The 22,859-nt window shown below is 39.5% G+C and overlaps 1 protein-coding gene and 1 non-coding gene across 16 annotated transcripts in view; both read right to left on the bottom strand.

Annotated features, from left to right (window-relative positions):
• Positions 1 to 22,859, bottom strand: part of LOC116217322 (uncharacterized) — a 672,500-nt gene that overhangs the window by 635,141 nt on the left and 14,500 nt on the right. Inside the window, exon 1 of one of the 15 annotated variants that reach the window (XR_014887166.1) lies at positions 12,500 to 13,681. The exons of the other annotated variants lie outside the window; for them this stretch is intronic. The gene's annotated coding sequence lies outside the window, so the exon portion shown is untranslated. Of the gene's footprint in view, positions 1 to 12,499; positions 13,682 to 22,859 lie in introns of those variants that run through there. 15 annotated transcript variants of the gene reach the window in all.
• On the bottom strand, positions 12,779 to 12,852 carry TRNAI-AAU (transfer RNA isoleucine (anticodon AAU)). The gene has a single exon. It is a non-coding gene; the product is annotated as a tRNA-Ile (tRNA).

Below are 22,859 nucleotides of genomic sequence, written 5' to 3'. Positions count from 1 at the left end.
ATATTGCCAAGTACTAGACCTGCTCCCAAACCCTTTAAAAACATTATTGGCCATTATCAGAGATGAGATACTAGACTCCACGGTCTGTCTGATCTTGTAAGATCATTCATGTGAGAACAGACTGTTTGGGGCATGGGTCCAGGCCATTAACAAACTTCAGTTAAGGTATAGTGACATAGGCATGTATAACCCCAGCTCTGTACGACAGAACTAGCAGCACTGATGAAGATTAGTTACTGAACAAAAAAAAAAACAACAAAAAAAAACATTATAGAAGAGATTCATACTCAATTAGTATCAGTAAAGCTGAACCATCAATCTTTTACAAAACATCTCATCCATTCTAAATATTATCACTCCTTTTAGCAGTGTGATGAGAAAGGGATGAAAAAAAAGGAAGTACAAAGAACAGATGGAATATGAGAGAGGACATGCCTCACCTGCTAACACTGAAGTAGCCAGTAAAAGGGGAAAGCATAGTCTGATTAGAAGAAAAAAAAAAATAAGCCTGTGGTCTAAAAAAAAAACCTCCTGATAGCAGTGGGGGGAAAAAAAAAAAAAAAAAAAAATCAGGAATAAGAAAAATGCAATAGTTTTCAGATCACGCATCTAAACTCTGCTCCAAAAAAGTCAAAATGTACGGAGTCTCCTTAAAAACATTTGCTTGTATTTCAAAACATCCAATTCATTAACTCATTTTGGACGTGTACCAACTATTTACTATGCATTAGATGAGACACATCTAATCATTCCAAGAGTGACAGGTCTAAAATGATAAAGAACATTGTTAATGTTACTGTGATGATCTATTCTTGCTGCTTCTCACATTTTTTCCTCCTTCATCATACAGTGATGATAAAGACAAGACAAGGTACTATTGTAAATCATACAACTACAAAACGTTGTTTTCCCTCAGTTCTTTTTAACCTTTACCAAGTAGGGAATAATAGTACAAAAAAAGTTTAAAAAGACACACATTTTAATCTGTTAACTTCCTAGATTGGGTTTTTAATCCAATAAGTTTAGGACCAAACAGGGTACAGTCTTCAAATGTGAATATTACAAAGGCAAGTACTAAAATATACACATACACTTGAATATGTACTGCAGTACACAGATGCAAAGAGCATCTTTTCTTTATTTGGTTGTCCTTAGAAAGTAAACCTTTGCTCTTAGAGGAATAAAAGTCTGAAGCGTTGAACTCAATATTTGCTGTTAAGTAATTAACACACCCCAGCTCTTTTCCTTGCTGTTTTCGTATCGGAATGGGATTTTATTCTTTAGTTATGATAAAGAACTCCTTGATCACTTGCTATGAACTCTCAGTCCAAACAATTCAGGCAATTGGCAGGAAACAAATGGAGCCTGGCTACTCAAGAGAGCATAAATCAGTTTTGCTGGCTAGCATGAAGCCAAAAGAAATGTGGTTTTAATACATTTATATGATTATTTCCCTGCAATAGAAGAATGGACTTAATTATCCAAGTCTTTTCCAGTTCCACATTCCTATGCCCTAAAGTTAGCATACAGATGACCAAATTCACTCTGAAACCACAGAACTGGAGAAAGCTTATCCGAGACCATCCTTCTTGTTGATTCTTTCAATAGCTTTATTTTTTTTTCATTCTTACTTCACAAACACTATTAACCTGCCTTCATAGGGTAGCAACACTTATGATATTCGCCTTGACTTTACAAACACAAAAGTAAATCATGCAAAGTCTGAGCAGTGCATACTGTGCTATTTCCAAAATTTTCAGAATAACTTATCTGAGAAAAAATAAGGATGACATTGTCATAAACTCTCAACTGGTCACCTTTCAATGTATGCAATTACTGTATTTCAAGGAAAACAAGTTATTATTGAACACACTGATGCTGCTAGCCATGAAGCAGAATAGCAGAAGAGATTTTTTTTTTTCTTAGAAGTTAACATAAATATACATACGGACATACATGCATGTAGGACAGTCAAAACATACGTATGAATTAAAGTTGTTTTTTTTATTTTTAAATATATACCAGGTCTACCAATTTATTTAAATAAGGTGAAAAAGAAATCTATTACATGCAAGACAAATAAAGAATAGCACAGATGTATTCCTTTAATCACTGAAAAAAATAAAACTAACAAAAAAAAAATCAACCCACAGACAAAAAAAAAAAAAAAAAAATCAATTAGCAGATAACGGGCCAGAATTTGACCACAGAATGCAGCAGTCTCTTCTATTTCCTCTCCAACCAAAGCAAGAAGAAAACAACTCAAATGCCCCCACTTTGTCACTTTCTGTATCACACTCTCTGGTATGACCAAAGTTATCCTCTGCCCATGTATGAGGATAGCAAGGTTTTGGGAACTGAGCTAGCAAATAGTGATGCTTGCACAGTACACTTTCCCTCTTTCCAGTGATCTGCAATCCAGGGACCTCCTAGACTGAGTCCAGTATTATCAAGGATCTGCACTGAATCAGTGTTATTTCTTGAAATCATCTTCTGTAACCATGCACATTATGGCACCTCCTAGGGCTTGAAGTGTGTGCTGTGTAAGGAAGTGCCTCTTACTTGCTTTGTCACCAGCAAGTTGTATTTGCTGTTGTGGCTCTCTGAAACACTGAGCAATCGCTCCTCATTCACCACTACTGCACCTCTCATAGTAAACCTTTACACCTTCAGACATCTCAGAGTCCTGATACCCAGTTATCACCATCAAAAGCCCAGGTATGCAAGCTTGCTCAAAGTGACACTACAGCAGCAGGTGACAACAGCAAAAACATTGTCCATGGAGGAATCCTAGCAGTAAGCTAGCCTTCCCATTACCACCTCTCCCAGCTTCTACACTGAGATTTATTTCACTCACATCCAAGGATGCCAGTCCGTCCTAAGATGAAGTTCTCAGTCAGAACTGCAGTGGTCATGGATACAGCAAAATCATAGAATCATAGAATCAAAAGGTTGGAAAGGACTTACAAGGTCATCTAGTCCAACTGTCCTCCCACTAGGTTTGGTTTTTATGGTGGTTTTAATTAGAGTGCAACTTACCCTCTAAATACAGGCTTACCTTCTAATGTAATGTTCATTACAGCCCTGCCTTACTTCTGTTTTCCTCCAATAGAGTACCCATTTACTGAGGAGTGGGAACAGAATAAATACTAAAGTGCATCTCTAACTTTTGTTTTGCTGTACCAAAACATGATGCATCTCTTGATGAAATACAGGGTTCACTGTGACCGTTTTCTATGCCAGTCATTTTAAGAGAAGAGCCAGCAGCTCCCAAAACACTTGTGCTCTTCAGCATCTCACTCCTACAAAGAACAGGAGAAGAGTACGAAGTATAAAAAAAGCTGTAACAGTTAACAGAAAAATATATATTATTTTCTATGTTTAAAAGATGAGACTTTTAGACATCAGAAATCTGTCTTCTTTCCAAGAGATAGATCAGACTCCTGCCTCCCTTGCCCTGTTATAACTGCTTCCAGCACAAGTTGCAGAGGAGTTTGTTCTCCTATCTCCCTACCTCAGCTACTGCTGTCTATACAAAGAGTCAGAGGAAGTCTCAACAGCATGTGAGCTGCACACAGCTCGTTCTCAGCTTACAGAGGTCTAAGTGCAAAAGCAAACAACCTCAAGCTATTTACTAATTAGCATAAGATGCGCCCTTCAGTTGTAATCTAATACCTCGCAAAGAGCTGGCATATGCAGTGGGATGTTATCTTCATCTCAGCCGTGAGGACAACATTTCACAGCATCAGAATTGCTCAGGTTGGAAACGACCTTAAAGGTCATCAAGTCCAACCACAACCTAACCATACTACCCTAACAACCCTCTGCTAAGTCATGTCCCTGAGCACCACATCCAAACGTGTTTATAAACACATCCAGGGATGGTGACTCAACCATCTCCCTCAGGAGCCTATTCCAGTGCTTAACAACCCCTTCTGTAAAGAAAATTTTCCTGATATCCAACCTAAACCTGCCTTGACACAACTTGAGGGTATTTCCCTTTGTCCTGTCACCTGTCACCAGTGAGAAGAGACCAACCCCACTCTCACTATAAGCACCTTTCAGGTATTGGAAGAGAGCAGTAAGGTCTCCCTTCAGTCTTCTCTTCCCCAGACTAAACAGCCCCAGTTCCTTCAGTCTCTCCTCATAGGGCATATTCTCCAAGCCCTTCACAAGCCTTGTTGCCCTTCTTTGGACCTGCTCCAGCACCTCAAAGTCCCTTCTGTACTGAGGTGCCCTAAACTGAACACAGTACTTGAGGTGAGGCCTCACCAGTGCTGAGTACAGGGGAAGCATTACTTCCCTTAGTCCTGCTCACCACACCATCCCTGATACAAGCCAGGATGCCACTGGCCTTGTCCCTTTTTGCTTATTTCCCATCATTGCTTTTTCTCACCTCCCTTACACTCTCAAATCACCCAAGTCACATTTGATTCATTTCAAAAGGCCTTGAAGCTGTGAGCAAACAGAAGGGACTCAATCTTCGAGCACCCAGTTCAGACAGGTAAGCAGAACCAGAAAGAATGAGAACTAACCAAAGGGAAAGACTATGCTGAACCAATACCTCTGCGTCACATTTTCCCTTCTGAAAAGATCCATCACTCCTTTCCCCTTACTTAGGGGAAGGTGTGTAATCTGGGATGCTGTTCAATTGTGCCTGACAAAAATAAAGAAACAAACTAACATTTTGTGCTTGTGCAAGTGCTTTTGCCAGCATTTGGACCACAGCCAGCACAACAGGGCAAGTTTGCAGACGGTTACAGAAAACCGTGGGCCTCAGAACACAAGCTTTTAGGTGTGAATGTTGCATACTGAATTATAATGTGCAGCTGCATAGACAAGCAATGCAGAAAAATGGAGTTTTTTGGAAATTATTTGTTTCTTCCTTCCCTCCATTCCCAAACATGGAACTTCCTACGTCCCATTAATATTCAGCTCCTTGAGAAAAATTACATACGTAAGAAAGATGAATGTTACACACTCATTCTTCTACAAGATATTTTCTTGCTTTGGGGGAAAAAATCCAGTCTTCAAGAAAAAGAAATTCTCATACTCATTTCGGCACTAAAATATATAGGCAACATTATCATTTGAACTATACCTACAGATGTATATGAGAAATTTTCCCAAACCTGATATATTTCTTTTTCCCCTTTCTTCAGGGTTTACAAACAGAAAATAATTATCTTTCCTATTATTTCTAGCATAAAGGCTTTCAGGATTGATGTTGGATGGAAAGAATTGCTAACCAGCCACATACAAAGTATAGCATGGCTATCAAATGCTTTAGGAGACCAACAATAAAAGGCTTTCCACTTTGGAGTCCCTCAGGTTTGAACCTGCCCTACATACAGGACACACTTTAGCGAAGCAGAAACATTGCAACACATTTCAATATGGGGAAAAAAAAGACAGGATATAGCAGAATATTGATCTATGCAGAAGCAATAGCCAGAAAGCCTGGATAGATTTGGATAGAATCAGCATCAGAATTTAAATGTTTAATAGAAAGATATCAAACTTAACGATTCATCATTCAAATAACATTAATCTCTGCAAACAAGAGTACCTTCTAGAGCAAAGGATAATGAGAGCATACTTGAAGGAAGTCTGTGTTTAGGGAGTGAGTCAGTAGGGCCAGGTGACAGGAGGGCAGACTGCTCCGGTAAGAACTCGAGAGGTGATGTACACGGCCCACACTGACTTTGATTCAGAAGAAAAAAAGTAAGAATACCAGTGTAAAGCATATAAAAACATATGCATACACAGTTGCCCTTCTGATGGGTCAATGAATCTAAGATCAGTCTATCACAGTGGTATTACATGTACTGGAAGAAGCACCACAGACACAGTACAGCAATTATGAACTGTGGGCTGAAGATTACTGTGCTTCTGAAAAAAGCAAAGTTGGCACAGTGTACAGCACATGCTCCAGATCCAGATCTTAAGAAAACAAGAGGACTATGAACCACTGCTGCTTGCTTACAAAGCCCTTACTTCCATGGGAGACAAAGGCTTCTCCAATTCAGATGTTCAGCACAGTAAAGGTTTCTCAAAGCAAGGAGTACCTCATCTGCCTGGAAGGCTGGAAGTAGGCAACTTTGTCCTTTGAAGTTTCAGGAGGACATTTCTGCATTCCCATAAGTGCCAGTCTAGAAGAACTATATTGTTAGAGAATTTAACCTTCTAGAGAATCACAGAATTGTTTGAGTTGAAGAGATTGTTAAATGTTATCTAGTCCAACTCCCTTGCCATAAACAGGGAGACCTACAGCTAAATCAGGTTGCTCAGAGACTCGTCCAGCCTCACCTTGAATGCCTTCAGGGACAGGGCTTCCACCATATCTATGGACAACCTGCTCCAGTGCCTCACCACCCATCTTATACAAACGTTCTTCCTTTTATCCAGTCCAAATATCCTCTCTTTTAGTTTGAAACCATCTACCCTTGGCTTACCAACACATCCGGCTCAAGAGTCTGTCCCCTTCCTTCTTATAACTCCCTTTAGATACTGGCAGGTCACTATCAGATCTCCTCAGAGCCTTCTCTTCTGGGCAGAACAACCCCAGCTGGTCAAAATAAAATCAAATAGAGCTCAAAACAGTATTAGTGTAATATATAGTTAAGTATAGTAAATTTAAAGGAAAAAAAAAGTCATTCCTTTACTATATGAGTGAGATGAATTTTTTCAGTATAGGAAGCCTGGTTTTCAGAAGTATTGTAGCTCGTGGCCATGTCAGTCAGCATATTTAAGTAGGTTGACACTACTGATCTAGACTGCAATGTCAGGAAAGGGGTTACAAATTTGAATTGGAGTCCACCAAGAGTGTTTAAAAGGCTGGAGATATCCATATTGATCAGAGAATGATTGCAATTCTCAAACACGTACACCTTGCCACACGGCAACTCAGACAGAGTCCAGCAATTCAAAGAAATGTCATTAAATGTATCTCCATGATAGTGGCTCCTCTTGCACATGTACTATATACCTACTATAGCAAAGTTAGGGGACAAGTACCATTTGAGGAGTGAAGATTCCTGTGTTTTAGTACTAGTGTTTTTCTTGTGGGGATTTTTTTTGCCTAGATGTAAGTATTCCAAAGGTATATAAAAAGACAAAAATCATGCTTTAAGACTATAAAAGATTTGTGAGAAATAGAGTAAGGTTAAGCAACCATGCAATGCACAGCTGTTATTGAAGTGCAGGTTGAAGACTACACTAAAATAGATTAGATGTCAGTATTTTCAGGAAGAAGTAAGACACTAGAAGCAATGAAAAAGGCATCTTGCTGTACAGTAGGGCTCTTCCCATCCAACACCTAGATGGGGCCCAAATATCTTGTAATACTTAAATGTCTTGTAATTTTGCAAATACCACTAACACAAAAAACCCAATGACCTTTAATTCAAATGTTACATGCTGGTAGGAAAGAGGACCAAAAAGAAGTTTCTCACATTCAAAACATACTGTTTGGAAAAGATACGTTCACTGAAATATACCTAGTGAATCATTTTTCGGTTGGAAAATCATTGGTTGGTGAATCATTTTGGTTGGGAAATCCAACCAAACATCTCAAAAGTTTAGAAATTCAGGCTGATTTTCACTAGATATTTCAGTTGAAGTCAAAATAGATAAATTGGCCTAACCCAAATTCACTGGGTTTGGTGTTTTTTTGGGTTGGTTTTTGTTTGTTTGTTTTTGTGCAATTCATTTTAAAATCAACATCTTACTCTCATTCAGATCAAGAAGAATCCCAAATATCCAAAGCTGGTATGTGAAATGAAAGCAATTCCCTACTGACAGAAGACAGAACATGTCTCCAGTGACTGAAATCCATTTATTTTGATTTTCAATTGTCAAGGTCTTCTTTGTTGGCATTTTTGACTACAAATGGAATTTAAAATTTGCTGGCTTGCACAGGGCTGTTTCTCTCCAGAAGATAGAAACACACAACCAGGGAAAGAGGGTGGTAAATCTTTTATAGAAACATAATTATGTTAGAAGTTCCCAGAAGCATTAAGAGTTGTGTCTAAACAGACTTCTCTCTTCCCTCTCTACAGCTTTCCCGGGGCCTATCTGGGTTTACACATTTCTGATCTCTTGACAGTTTGATAGCTGTTTTGGTATGGTTCAAGTTCAAGAGATCATCACACAACATCACAAGGGAGAATTATAAGGTCTTGGGATTTCTGGCCCTTCTCCCTGGCCCACCAGAAGTGCTCTAAACAATACACATAAGACAACCCCTACTCCATACTCATGGTTGCAGGAAAAGTACGGTAAGAAAACACTTTATCTGCACTTAGATGGGTGTTGGTGTACATCCCAAGTTTTACATGCAGTAAGCAGAGAAAATGTTGAGAACACAGGCATTTATTCTGGCCTCCTGTCACTGTCCTTTACTAATCATTGTTATAGTGACTATTCTCTCAGATCCTACCAACAACAGAAAGGATCCCAAATCTCAAATCAGTTTTGCCTTAGGTTGTAAAGGAGGTAATATGGAAGTACAACCATGGTTAGAAAACAGAAACAGCCTAAAAGAGACATATCCTCCTTCTAAAAAGCTCGTTCTGTGCAAGTCTCACTGAACTTGGGACAAAATGGAAATGCAGGCTTTTTTCCCCCCCCTTTCAAAGCCACAGCCTGCACCGGATAGTAAGGAAGAATCTGTCCTGCACCTGGCCTTAGCAATACTGCCAAATATGACAGTAAGTAACTGGAGAATCATTTGCATGGGTGATTTAAGTAACAACATAACTTTTTTCAGGATCAGGTGATACCAGCAGGAAGGAGCATAAAAGGCATAATGGGAGCTAGAAACAGAATCCAAGAGATGAGGACAATGACTTACTGAGGTTTCTAGACACTCATCTCTGCAGTTGCTCTTTCCCAATTAAAAAAAAAAAAAACAAAAACAAAAACCAACATTAAAATTCAAACCAGTCAGCTTGCCCTCAGCAGCATGTTTGCAGAAAGTACTCTAGAATAGCTATCTAAAAGGAAGCAAAATAAGTTATACACAGACAGTGGAACCGCTTTATCCACGTTTTCCACAAAGACAGAGTGACAGTCAATACTTTAGATTCATTCCTCAAAAAAACAAATATTTTCCAGAGCCTGGTCTATGTCTTTGCCAAAACATACCATAAAAGTTGTTTTCTATCTCTGCTGCCTTATCATCAGTTGCTCGAAGCCTCAGCTGCTTAAAAGAAAAACCTGCCCTTTACACTACAGACAGAGTTATTGCAGATCTATCCTAAGAAGCACAAAGTTGGAGAAGAGCAGAAGTACATACACATGAAAGGAAAAAGATCCAATTTCCTCATTAAAACCAATATTAGACAGTAATTTACACTTTATAAAGTTCTGTCACTGTAGGCAGCATGCTCTGCCTAGCAGAAGTAAATTCATACCTTTAACAGATGCTCATCTCCAAAACATATATATGCAGGACTTTATTTCCAAGTTTGTCTTCTCCCTCTCTGTTTTAGATTCAGGCCTGGAATAAGCCAGAATTTCTCCTTCCAAAAGGATCAGGAAGTCAAGTCAGCAAGTGCCCAAATCCAACTACATCCCTATGCAGCATTTTAACCATTTGGTAGAAAAACAGAAAGCTTCCAAAGGATGTGATGGGCACTAACCGTCTGTCACTCAAGTAGGCCTCAAATAAGAAATTAAAAACTATACTGTCTGTTCAAGAATGCGAGGCACAATCAGTCTTGATCTTACCAAATATTAGAGACTTGTCATTTGCTGTCCACCTCTGAAGCAGCACATTTTTATCACACCGGAGTCAGAAGACAGACTCCAGATGACCCTCTGTGCCCTTCACCATTCCTTATCTTATAGCTAATGATAAAAACAAACTAATGCATCCCTAAAACTGAGATCCTCTCCAAACAAAAACAAAACTCACAGCCAGACTTTGAGAAACTTGTGTTTGAACTGTGAGAAAATACAGCTAAAAGTGTTATTTCCCTGTGAAATGGGGAAAAGGTACTGATTAAGATGAACACTTTCTGTGTCTCACCACACTAATGAAAGCCTTACACGGAATCTGGTGTATCCATAAGTACTTCTACATGTCCTATAACTGAAGTCTTTTATTTATTCTTTGTAAAATGGGCAAATACACACCCACAGCTAGATATTTTCATCCTCTTCTTCCACTTGGTTTTATACAGTGCTTAAATGAGAATTCAATAACCTTCACATAGCCCTGTCATTCTGTAAGCAGTGCTTGTGAATTCTTCCACAACAAAGAAAAGGACTGTTTGGCTATTTAAGCTGAAAAAAAAAAAAAAAAAAAAAAGCCCTCAGCAGGCACTAGTTCAAAACAGTGGGAGAAATTGCCAGATACTTTGTTTGCAAAGTTATCTAATCTTTTTATAAAGCACCTCAAGAACAACTGTTTCATTCCTCTTGAAGTCCCCTCCTTTGTGCTTGCTCAGTTTTATGATATTGCTCAGATTTACTTCATTTCAGAGCTGCTTTCTATGAGCATGCAAATTTGAAACAAATATTTCTTCAGCTTTAGAAGTAAATATTGTCACCACTTTCTGGTGTGAACTGCAAAACAAAATTTCAGGCTCCTTCTTGTTATTCCAGTTGCAAAGGAAAGACTGAACGCCAGCATCCCTCACGCAGCCCCCTTTTGCTGAATGAAGCTTTTGGGAAACACCCGAGGGCCCAAACAGGAGAGCACTTGTTGGGCTTTTGCTTACAGCTCCAAGCTCCTTTAAACCAGACCCTCAGCTCAGCAGTGTTGGGCTGCCAGCACTCATTCAACCCACATTCTTGGCTTTCTGCTCCTTCCTGGTTCTGTTTCTATGGCATTTCCTCCTTCTCCTCCCACGCGCATCAACTCAAAAAAAAAAAAAAAAAAAAAAAAAAAAAACACCTTTGCTTGAGGTTGATGACAAGTTTGTGCTTTTTGATGAAGATGCCACTTTTCCAGCTTCCATTTGTGCTCAGGAGGTGAACATCAGTTTTAAGCAAAGGTTCAACTTCATGTATAATAATAGAATTACGCTTACACTTTGACACATGCAAATTAATATGAAGAAAACCTCCTTCCACCACGTCCTCCCTTTGACTTCAATAATGGCGTTTCCAGGTTGTACATTACTCAGCTACAAGATGAAGCCTCACCTCTCAGAATTTCACCTTAATTAATAGCCAGTAATGAGTAAAGCACCTTGATGACAAGATGCTTAGATGTTTCACTAATATGAGTCACATAAGAAATAAGTTAATTTCTGATGTGACTAGAAAAGAGCGCTTCAGAGCTCTACTGAGCAAATGAGTATGCATCTACTGAATTTAGTAGAGCACAAACTCCCTTTCTGTCTAGTTTTAACTATCTGAATTTAAAAGCCCTTGCAGAGATCTTTCATGCAGCAAAGAAAATACAATAGTCTCAGTAAAGAGAACGAACTGAGCGCAGGGGCAGCGCTGAGCTCTGCTCTGTGTGATGGCAACAGGGTCCGAAGGAACGGCATGGAGCTGTGTCAGGGAAGGGGCAGCTGGGGGTTAGGGACAGGTTCTGCATCAGAGGGTGGTGGGCATGGAATGGGCTGCACAAGGCTGTGGCACAGCCCCAAATTCCAGAGTTCTGGGAGCAGTTGGGCACCGCTTTCAGACACAGGGTTTGGATTTTGGATGGTGCTGTGTGGAATCAGGAGTTGGACTCAATGATTCTTGTGGATTCTTTCCAACTCAGGATATTCAGTGATTCTATGAGTTGATTTATTTGGTCTGTGCAACTCTGAAATGCAACAATCGATACCTGAAATGATAGCAAAAAGGAGTGGTTTAGCTGGACTAACTGGGAGCTTCCACCTCAGTTGTCAGCATTCAGCATTGTCCCTGGCAATAAGAGAAGTTTGTCTTCTCACATATTGTCCTCTGTGCAACGGTATGCAACCAGTTAGTCAAAATACCCAGAATATGCCTAGCATCTGCCACTGCAGCCCATACAAAATGGGAATTCCTCTGCTGTCCTCACAAGAGCATTATCCCACTATGTTGGTGAATCTGTTTAATCTGCTCTTTTATTCCTTGTCTGGTTTTGAGGTTGGAGAACTGGCTCTGGAATTACTCCTCCAGGGACAGTGGCTGACCCCCCACAACCAGATAGCCATCTGCAGAAATTAAACCTAGGAAAAATAAGCTCATGCAATCCTGACCACCAAAACACACATCAAATATAGGCAATTCAAACCTAACTGAAACGTTGGCTGAGGATCCATTGCATCACCTTGCTTTATGGTAAGGATTCTGCTGTACAGAACTGCAATAAGTTTCTGATTTCTAATATGGGAAACATAAAACAACCTGGTATTATTCCCAGATCTTCATTCTAAGAATGAAATACCACGCTCACACACAGACTGCCAGCCCAGCCGTTGGGAACACACCCGTGGACTTCTTGAACAAAAAAGAAGAGCACATGAATTAAAATTAAAAGCCAACAAAGTTTGCCGAGCAACTTTACCTCCGGGTGCTTCCTATGTGGCACAGACATTTCAGCGGCTGTCTGCCCCTTCCACAACCTTCTGCAGCCCCTACGCCGGGACGAGGCGTGACACCGCCTCGCTGATATTCCCTGCTAAAGTTTCGCGCCTTACCGCTTCGGCAAGGTTACTACTGGGATTCCTCACGCCCCGTTTCCACCCCACCAGTGCGCTCTCAGGTCTCACTGCGGGGGGACGGACGGTCTCAAAGCGCGGTGGAACCATACGGCAGGAACCACGGTCGGCGCCAAAAGCGAAACTGGCCCGTACGGGGATCGAACCCGCGACCTTGGCGTTATTAGCACCACGCTCTAACCAACTGAGCTAACCGGCCCGCCCTGTTCGGGTTTTTCGGAAAGTTCCCTATCATTGTTTACAGCGATGTAATCTCGAAGTGTTATTTCATAGAGGAGCAGCAGCCCGCCACCAGGACACATGCGCTTTCTGGGAACTTGATAACTAGCTCTGTTTTCTAGAACACGTCACCCTGGATTAGGCCTAATTTATTCCAACAATGAACAGCAAGGCCAAGTTTAGAACACGAGGGCAACGCTGAGAAACGAAAGGGCAGAAAAGGAAAATGCTTCAAAACAAGCTGCAGGATGGGGCTGTGCATAGGTCCTGAACACCCTCCTGATCAACGGGCAGAACAAGGCTCGCAGGTACCAGAACAGCAGTGTTCCTTTTATGTGCTTCTGGCACACAGACCATTCAGTCTGCTTTTCTGTTAAAAAAAAAAAAAAGAAAGAAAAAGAAAACCCACACCTAATTTTTTTGTCAGTTCCTTCACAGAGAACAAGGGAAAGAGGATGAAGGCAGAAAAAAAGAAATAAAATAAAATCAATCGTCTCTGTATTTTCTGCCCAGAATATCACTAGAAGTAGCTCAAGGCAGCATTGTACTGCACTCTTATTCACAGCTGTCCACCATGAACTTGTAGTCAAATCTAGTCCAATTGTATGCCCTTTGACTATTTCCTCCCACCTTGAGTAAGCATTTGTCTTTTTCCTCCAACCTTAATCAGTCACATCCCATATACCTGCTCCTACTATTCCAAAACCTCCTTCCACACACAGAGCTGGCATCCTTCCTTTTTAGCACAGTCTCTGGACTCTGCAGTACAGCTCTCCACATGCAAGCAGGAGATTTTGTGATTAGGCACTGACAGACAACATAACAGTTGTGAGATCAATGCTGCCCCCACGAAGACAAACTTTTCTGATTGAACAGTAAACGTTAGTTTCCCTCCAGCGTACAGGATCCATTCCCACAAGCAAAGAAGGAAACGAGGCTGGAATAACAAACAATTACCAGGCTATATATAGTGGATATCTGTAACATGGTGGAACTGATAGGTTGTACATGCAAAGTGCTGGCAAGTGCTTTTCAGCACCACCAGGGTTAGTGAATTACGCTCAAATGCCTTAATAAACAGAAGCATAGCTCTAAGGGCTTTGCTAAACTCAGAGCCTCAGCCAGACATCTCCACAGCTTCAGACTTTAATGGCACATCTAAAAGACCTGCCATAATACACCCCTCACAACCTCAGTATAACAGAGTCTTTTCAAAGACTCTGAAGCATTTATTTTTAAACAGCCGAGGGCAGACAGCAGGCAAAGCAAAGGAAGAACAGAGCTCAGGTGCTTGAGCTCTGCCTCAGATCTCTTCAGTCACTATCCCTGCCTTCCACAAGTTGCCTGACATCCCACCCACTCTGCAACCGTTGCCTGACCTCTTTTATTTCCCTCCTTCGCTTCCAAAAAAAAAGAAAACCAACAAAAACTATAGCCAAATTACTGACATTAGCAGCCAGCCGTGTTCTCCACTAAGCACAGTCTCTGCTCAGTGTCCTTGCCAAGCAGCAACTGTATGGACTTTTCCCCCTATGATGCACTCCAGACTATTGCAGAGCCTGCATGTGTTCGTAGAATCATCACATTGCAGCAGGACATCCTGTCACAAGCCCCAGCTGTATACAGAAATAATACCACCTTCCAAAAGAGACAAAACACTTAAGCAGAAGGTAGAATGCAGAAGGTATCCTCCATCAGTCATGCTGAGGGGCAGTACTTGCAGGACACATGAAGACCTTTTCATGAAGGCCAATAAGTCACCTAACGAGGTGATCCTCTGTCACTACTCAGTCCAAAATGAATCTGAACCAAATTAACAGCTCAGCATAGCTTTCAGCATTCTGCACCCATATCTGTTTGTTTCTCAGCTTTTATCAATCCAGAATTGGCAAGTGGGAGAAAAAAAGAAGTCATTAGCTGCCTGAATAAAAGGTACGTGGAACTAATGTTATCAGCCTGAGCACCACCCAGGGATTTATTAAGCTTGCCACTGAAATTTCACTCAAAGCTGTTAATGCAAGTTATTTGCATATGTCCGTACATGAAGCAAAATGGAAGAGACTCAGTGTTATATTTAATAAGATTGTTATTGCCTAAAGTAAACGTTTGGTGGTCATTAAACGTTTGTTGAAGTGTAGCATGTATATACATCCTGTATTTAGAGCATTTTAGTAATAGCTACTGTGAGTTTTCAATGAAACAGTCAAGAGAGCCGTTCTTGTCTAGCCATTATCAGTGCTTGGAACTAGAATCCTGCTGGTTCAAGAATTGCTTTGAGAAGTGAGACATAACACTCAGTGTAACCAAAACAGTAAGTTCCTGGTACAGCAGTGACAGCGCCGTGCTTTAAATAAGTACAGCTCGCTTCACAGCTTCTCCATGTTGTCCAGAAACAAATGTGGAATGTCCAAAGGACCCAGGAAGAGGAAAACAGCATCCCTTTCAGTCATCTGAAATGAAAACCAACTGAGGCTAGTTCCCAGACATGCAGCATTTTGCATTGAAACCCTGATGGCACTGTTACAGAGACCAGGCTGGTGGCAGAATATAAAACGTGAAGATATTTTGTAGTTCACCTATATCATAGTTCCAGTTTCCCTGTAATGTATTCTGAGATGCTCCATAATTCTCAGCCTCAAGCCATCTTCAGGCATCAGTCTGCCACTTAACATGCTGCATTAAGCATACAGTTAGCATTACAGGGATCACCACTGAGTTACCTAAATGCCATTTCACGATTAGTGCTGAAGTTGTTGGCAGCTTTTCCATTTTTAAGTAGTGTCTATTTGTTTTGTTCCTGCTTTGAATGGATACAATGGATTAGTTGACATCAGCTTCACATCATACTCAAACGATATTCTTTTACACTTAGAAATATAGTTTGCAATTTCCCCTATTTTTACTCGATAATAAAGAGGTGTAAATTTAATCCAGACCAAATAAAGTTCATCCCTTTGCATTCTGAAAGCAATTTTGAAGACAATTTAAGTGTTTCTCCAGAGAGGATAGAAACTGCATCCTAGAATATTTTACAAATTTGGTTTCCTGATGACCTTCCAAGAAAAACGTACATTGATAAGTAGCCAGAATATTGTGCTATTTTACTAAAACCTGCTTGCAGCTAAGCATTTTGATCAGCTTTTTTTTTTTTTCCCCTCCCAAGCAAAGAGTGCAGAAGAGTCCTACAACTCCTTTCTTCTTCTATTCAGAAGGAGTTGGTCAATTTATTTTTCAAGCTTATGTTTCACAAGGTACTTGTACTGCACTTCGAATCAGTTAAACTTCATGTAATATTCTGACTAGATGTGAGGTCATTTTCCCTACTTAGAAGAAATTGAGACTTGTATTTGGTCAAGTTGCTGTAACTTTCTTCCTTCTCATATGTTAGTAATTTCCTTCTCCCCCCAGAATGCAGAACTTACATGGAAAATTATTGCAGTAAAAGGAAATAGGAATACATTAGAGCAAAAACTACCTTCAACTCTGAAATTTTGCAAATGGAACTTCTTTCATAAAATGTCGGACTCTCCATTCCTCTAACTTGCTTAGTAATACTGTATTTTCATTCAGGTTTGCAACATTTTCCTGTGGAAAGGCTAACGTGATCAGGCAAAAGTCAATTAGACTTTGTTCAAAACCACTACCACTGAGATCCAATTTGTCAGATTTGTTAAACATGCTGTTTTCTGTCCCTCTCATTTCTTGAGTCTGTGTAGGTACCTTTCTCTTCTGCTTGTTTTTTTTTTTTTTTTTTTTTTTTTTTTTTTTTAAACACACCCAGTGTCATTAGGGTTCAATTTGAAAAGAATTAAAGGTGGCTATAATTTTTATGTGATTAAATTGCACCAATTATTTCTTGAAGCCACAAGCATATAATTTCCTATAAGCGCTGAGCAAAAATCAATGTTCCCAGTTCATAAATTATTTATTACTCCGTCAGATTGCTGTTTGTTAACATAACAGAAGGACACCATTCTGGACACAAAAAAGGATTTCAACTTTCATTCATATAGATAAGAATTCTCACTAAAACCTACCAATACCAGCCTGGGGAACAGAATTTCCCTCCAATTTCTATATACATGCTTGGCAACAACAGCTATTTCCAAGTAAGAAACACAGTATTTAAAATGCGTCTATATTACTAAGATGTTACACAGTACTTGCCATAGTTGACATTTGAATATGCTGCTGGGTTTCTTACAGGTTTTAGAATCTGTTTCACACAAGACCTAAAATTAGATTTAACGCTTACAAAATTAAGTTTCTGAACTGTAGAAGAAGCTTACATGTGACTTCCAAGTGCTTCAAAAGAACCACCACAATATTTTTGAGACTTTTGTTAGTCTTGTTAATATCATGCTTTAAACACAGAAGGTGTAGCTGTGTGTACTGTTTATCCACAGATACTTAAGCCTAGCATCTCTTCTCTAGATTCTCTCTGCTTCACAATGCCTACATCACTGTCAATATTAGTGAATCATGACTCTTTTTACCCTTACAATACAATTTTGCAACTAGCCTATATACCAGCATTTCCTACTCTAAATTACACAGAGGAATCAGCTAAGTATTCAGACAAAAAAAAAAAAAAAAAAAGATTCAGCCAAAAAGAAAGTGCTGTCACTCTGTAGTTCATGTCCTGATACAGGTCTGCCAAACAATTACATCACTTCAAAGCAGCATTTGAGGCAAGTTAGAGAAAAAACACGATGACATTGGTTATCCCCAGGAGCACAAGGGTCTCATTATCAGAATAGTAGTACCTGGACTTGAAAGCACAACTGGACCAAGTTCTAGCAGGGTCAGCTCCTTTTTCTATCCTCCTGACATAGATAAATTGAACAACACAGTTTATTCTGTATGTATCCTTTGTGATGTGACCTTGAAATGAAAGGTGTCTGTCTAGTCTGAGCAGATGGGAACGTTGCCATCTCACCTCAAATAAAAGAAGGTTTGGTCCTATGCTATTAGGTCAAACATTTGTTTATTCTGTGAAAGCGTACCCTGACCAAATCAAGAGCAATTTTGATTTTACAATGTTGCATCTAACTCTCTGGTTGATTCCAAGGTTTGAACCTTGCATGCTCAGAGTGGATACAACGCTTTAAGTTACAGAACATGATTTGAAATATTGCTTCTTTCAGTCTGAAAAGTTATTTCTCTTGAACATATATGTACCCATGCACATACACAGTTTCATCCAGTCCATCAGGTTGGAACACAAGCAGGTAACATCAGTCTACAACTGCATTTTGCATCCCCATTGTTTGCCCAAAGCTTTCTGTACCCAACCATTTAAAAAAAAAAAACAAAAAAACATACATTTCAAAAAAAAAAAAACCACAAAAATAATCAACCAACCAAAAGGTTTCCTTAGTATAGATAGTTCCTCCTCCACACACCATATAGTTCTTCAGTCAGCTAAAAGGAGAGGCATAGAACATTTATTAATTTAAGATTAAAGACTAAAGATCTCTAATGTAAGAAATTTTGCTTAACTGGGAAGCCATACATTATCTACAAATTAATTCCTGCTCACAATTCAAAACTATTACCTGTATTTCAATAACACTGACAAAGGAATAAATACCTGAAAGTCATGTATTTCTTACAAGCAGTAGGAAAATCATTAGTACTTAGCTAAAGGACATATTTGTTTTAAAAAAAAAAAAGGCCAGACTCTCCATTGGACAATGGGAAAAACAAAACAAGATTTCTTAACAAGGCAGAGAAAAGTTACTTTGTCCTCCAGACAAAGGACTCCTGAGTTTAATCATTGCACAAGAACTGCATACCAAATCACACAAACATGAGAAAGTGAGAATTTAAAATTAAACCATTTTCCTGTATGTTCTTTTCCATAGTTGACAATAGGAACATCCAGCATCTTGCCAAGCAGGCTGATTTTGTAAATGACACTTCATTTGCTGACAACAGAAGAGAAAAATAGCATCATCTACTTTTAAACAATCTTCAACGTAAGGATGAAAGGGGTTTGACTAACTACAGCTCATATCAGTCTCACGCTTCCTTGAGCTCGCTCTTGGTATTGCTTGACTCTGAGAGCAGAGCTCTCAGCCGCAACCAAGGAGTTTAGAAGCACAACTTCAGTGCCCTCTGAGCTGCCAAGTCACTTTGCTCATGTTCCAGAGCCACACAGCACAGCAAGACAGGAGCTTGGACCTGCTGTTACCAACGAGATGGTTGTTACCGTATTTGGAGCAGTCTGTTTGCAGGGCATGGTTTTAACAGATATCAGTATTATCAAACCAGCAACCTCTTTGACTTCTGCACATCAAGTAGCATGAGGCAGTGTAGCACAGCTAGAGCACAGACTGAAAGCTTAGCAAGGATTTATGTACAAAGCCAGACTCTGTTGGACAGGATCAATTCAAATAGAGGAAAGGAAAAGAGCAAAAAGCCTTTTAGGCAACACTCAAGAAGGATGACCTTTGAGGACCCTGCTGATTACTTACAGGATTTCTTGCCGAGTAATGTGGGCTGCATTGCTCTCCAGCCACAGCAGCCAGCAGTATGGATTTCTGCACATTGGTTCTTCCAGCCCCAGGCTTGGCCTCAGTTGCTAAATATGGTAATGAACTATTTATAAAGAACAGAACTGAGACAGATTGTTTTAAATGACCTTTTGTTTCTTTTTGCTTGTTTGTTGCTTATTTTCTGTTTGTTTGTTTTTTAAGGAAAAGTCAGTTTTGAGGATAGGAGTTGGTTTTAATTCATTTTGAGGCAATGGAACAGTAAATAAGCTGCTTCCATCAATAGTCTTCACCTTTACCACTAGCCCCTCCAGCCTAGAGGAGGATATAAGCTAAAACCTGTTAACTAGATTCTGATCCATCAAAGCAGGCCAGCACACATATATAAAGCAATGATTGATACAAAGTAGTTAATTTTATGAATCGAGTTCCAAACAAGGAAGGCCTCTCCAGAGGTTTGGAATAGCGTTTTTGAATTTTATTTCTGGCTTCCCCTTCCTCCAAGGCATTAGATTTGGACTGCCCCCAAAGGCAGATTTAACCTCAGCACATCCTGATACGTATTTTAGAATTTTATAAAATAATCAATAGAGAATAAAATAAGCTATTTTCCTTGACCTTCACTCAGAAAAGATTTCCATGCAGGATTTAAATCCTTGCCAGTGACCAAGTTTCTGTATATTCTTGTTCCCAAAATTTTCATTTTCCCCTGAAAAGAATGCCCAGCTCCAAGAGAAAGAAGCTGTCATCTGTCACTGTGTTTCATTAGAGAGCATTCATTCTGCTTAACCTCATCTTTCACATGCCAAGAGCCAACATGTTAATTTAAGCTTTAGCATTATCTCTACCCTGGGAGAGGGTAATACAGAGAGGGAGATTCTGCTTGCAAGTGTCCTTCCCAATACCAGCTCACAGGAGATCCTTTACACGAGATACTTCCCTATTTTAAATCCAGCTGCCAGTTCCATGCATCCTGCCTTCTTCTCAAATGCCAGCAGACAAAACACTGATGCTGCTCTGCTACACCAGGTTTTATGGATTTTTTTCCTCTTAATTCCATAGTACTCTGGTTGTTCTGCTCACTCCCACTGATAACATTAAAGAATCCTAGTGGAAAGTACATTGTAGGGAGAAAAGCCAGTGAAATTAGAGACCAGCTGAATTTAAAGCAATAGGTATGAGCTGAGCACCTGCTGATTTTTTCTTTCAGTAGAAATTAATGATATGCAATATCAAAAAAAAATAAGAGAAAAATAACCCCTTTTCCTCCAAATAATAAACTAGTCCTTTGCTTTATTCACTAGAGCTGTTTGGAAGTATTTCATTTAAAAGATTTGAAAGTGATTTGGAGGAGAAAGGTAATACAAGGGATTTTAAGGCTTCCCAGCACCTAGCAGCATCCCGCAGGGACAGCACTAAAATTTATTTTGGTAGTGTTTACCCTCCTACTGCCTATATTTTAGCAAAATTCTGTCTTTAAAGCCGAGTTCTACCACCCAAAAAAAAAAAAGCCAACACCCAACCCTGCTTATTAACAAGAATTCATTCATTACAATTCAAAGAACAATTTGCTATTCACATGCCTGCCAAACATCCTGAGTAGCACCTGAAAACCCCAGATCCTGTGAATTTTAGCAGAACTTCAGAGAATTTTTCCTAGTCACAATTTGTTTGCTCGAAGTATTTGGGTTTCCCAGCTGGAACTAAGAAAACAAAGGGTGAGAACAACATTTAAACAATACCACACAGCCTAGATGACGAAACAAATGATGTAGCAAAGACCTGTTCTGCACTAAACCTTCCATGGTAAGGGCTTCTAATTAAATACATTGAAATAAAAGGTACTAAAAAGGGGCTATCAATCCAACAAAATCTGACGTTCATCTTAGTGCTCATGAAGAATACAAACACATGCATGCACTCTAACTCACCAAAGAAAACAATACAGAAGCACAGTAAAACAGGAAGAGAGCACTGTTAGAGCAGGCTTCCTGTTCTAGGAATTCACAGCTTTCACTTAGAGTTGCCCTGGCATGTACTACTGGCTCAATATGGGTAGATCTGTGGGCCAAGCAGCGGTTTTTGAGGGCAGTGCCCACTCTGTAACCATTCCAGGAGCTTTACCTTATGCTTGGTCCAACGTAGCCCTACAGAGCAAGCAACCTTTTGCTTTTGAAGTGTTTTAGGTGCACTTCTCACATCTTTGCTTAGTTTCTTCCTGGAGAAGCATGGTTCATCTGTTCCAAACTGATTCTTCTACACGGACAATTAGGAGACACTCCTAGAAGTACTTTTAGGTACCAATCTAAGACACTGGAGTAGATACAGTCATACACATTTCCATGTCTTCCACGCTCAAATACTGAATCAAAGCTTGTTCCCACACCATTAGAATTTCCAGAATTCACAGGAAGTGAAGCTGGGATTGAAATAACCACCTCCAACAACAGTGTGAAAGATTAAAAAGAAAACTGGGATCGAACTTAAAGAAACATACAATGATAAAATGGTAGATACAATAAGAGCACAAAGCAGGGTCATGGGGAATACACTACTAGTTTCTTGTATGACCTGTTTAGTAATTAACTTTTTCAATGTCCCTCATCCCTATCTACAAGGACAGAGAATGAGTATTGAAAGACTGGGAGTTACTCGGATATTAGTATGAATCACACAGCTACTACTTTAGATTAAGAGTGTCAGATATTGAAGCAGAGAGGTCAACTACATAATTTCTACCTAAACACACAGTAGAAACACCTTGATCCCATAGGTATATGGCAAATCTTAAAGCTGAGCTTGTGCCTGCTGGCATCCATCTCATTATTTTTCTGCACTTTTTGCCTGGAAAATCATTCCAAAAAAAAAAAAAAAGAAAAAAGCAACAACAAGAATGACCACTACCAACTCTCACTTAAGCTTGTAAGAACTTTAAAAAAAACACAACTCTAAAAAGCACAGCTATGTGAGTGGTACCTGAAGGCTCTTTTAAGTACATTAAATTTAACCAGTAGGAATAGCGACTTTTAAAGGGTAGTATTACCACAGCAAGATTTGAGTTAAAAACAGAGCAAAAAATAGACGTGTTCTGACATTTACAGAAAGCAAAGGGTACAGAGAAAAAATAACAAAAAAAAAATCATACAATTGAAATTTTAAGATCTGATAACAACAGGAGGTGCTGATGAAACCACAAGCTCAGAAAAAGAGAGAAACACATGTGGTTCCTCTCAGTGAATCCAGTGATTGATTTGATCACAGGCATATTAGCCTACTCTATTTTACTTACAGTTCAACCAAATATATGATCTAAAGCAGAAAAAAAACAGCATCATAAAGAAGTAATCTGTATGAACATAATAAACATGGATAATTTAGCGATGAACAAAATCAAGACAGATACAAGTGGGCTTGATTTAATTGCTAAGGGAGAGGATTGACCACTCTCTGGCAGAGAACTTCAATGCACTTGTGAAAGAAATTGTGTTTT

This window comes from Meleagris gallopavo, chromosome 1, assembly GCF_905368555.1.
Source record: "Meleagris gallopavo chromosome 1, MGAL_WU_HG_1.1, whole genome shotgun sequence".
Taxonomy (NCBI): Eukaryota; Metazoa; Chordata; class Aves; order Galliformes; family Phasianidae; genus Meleagris; species Meleagris gallopavo.
This window is presented reverse-complemented; position numbering and strand designations above follow the sequence as displayed.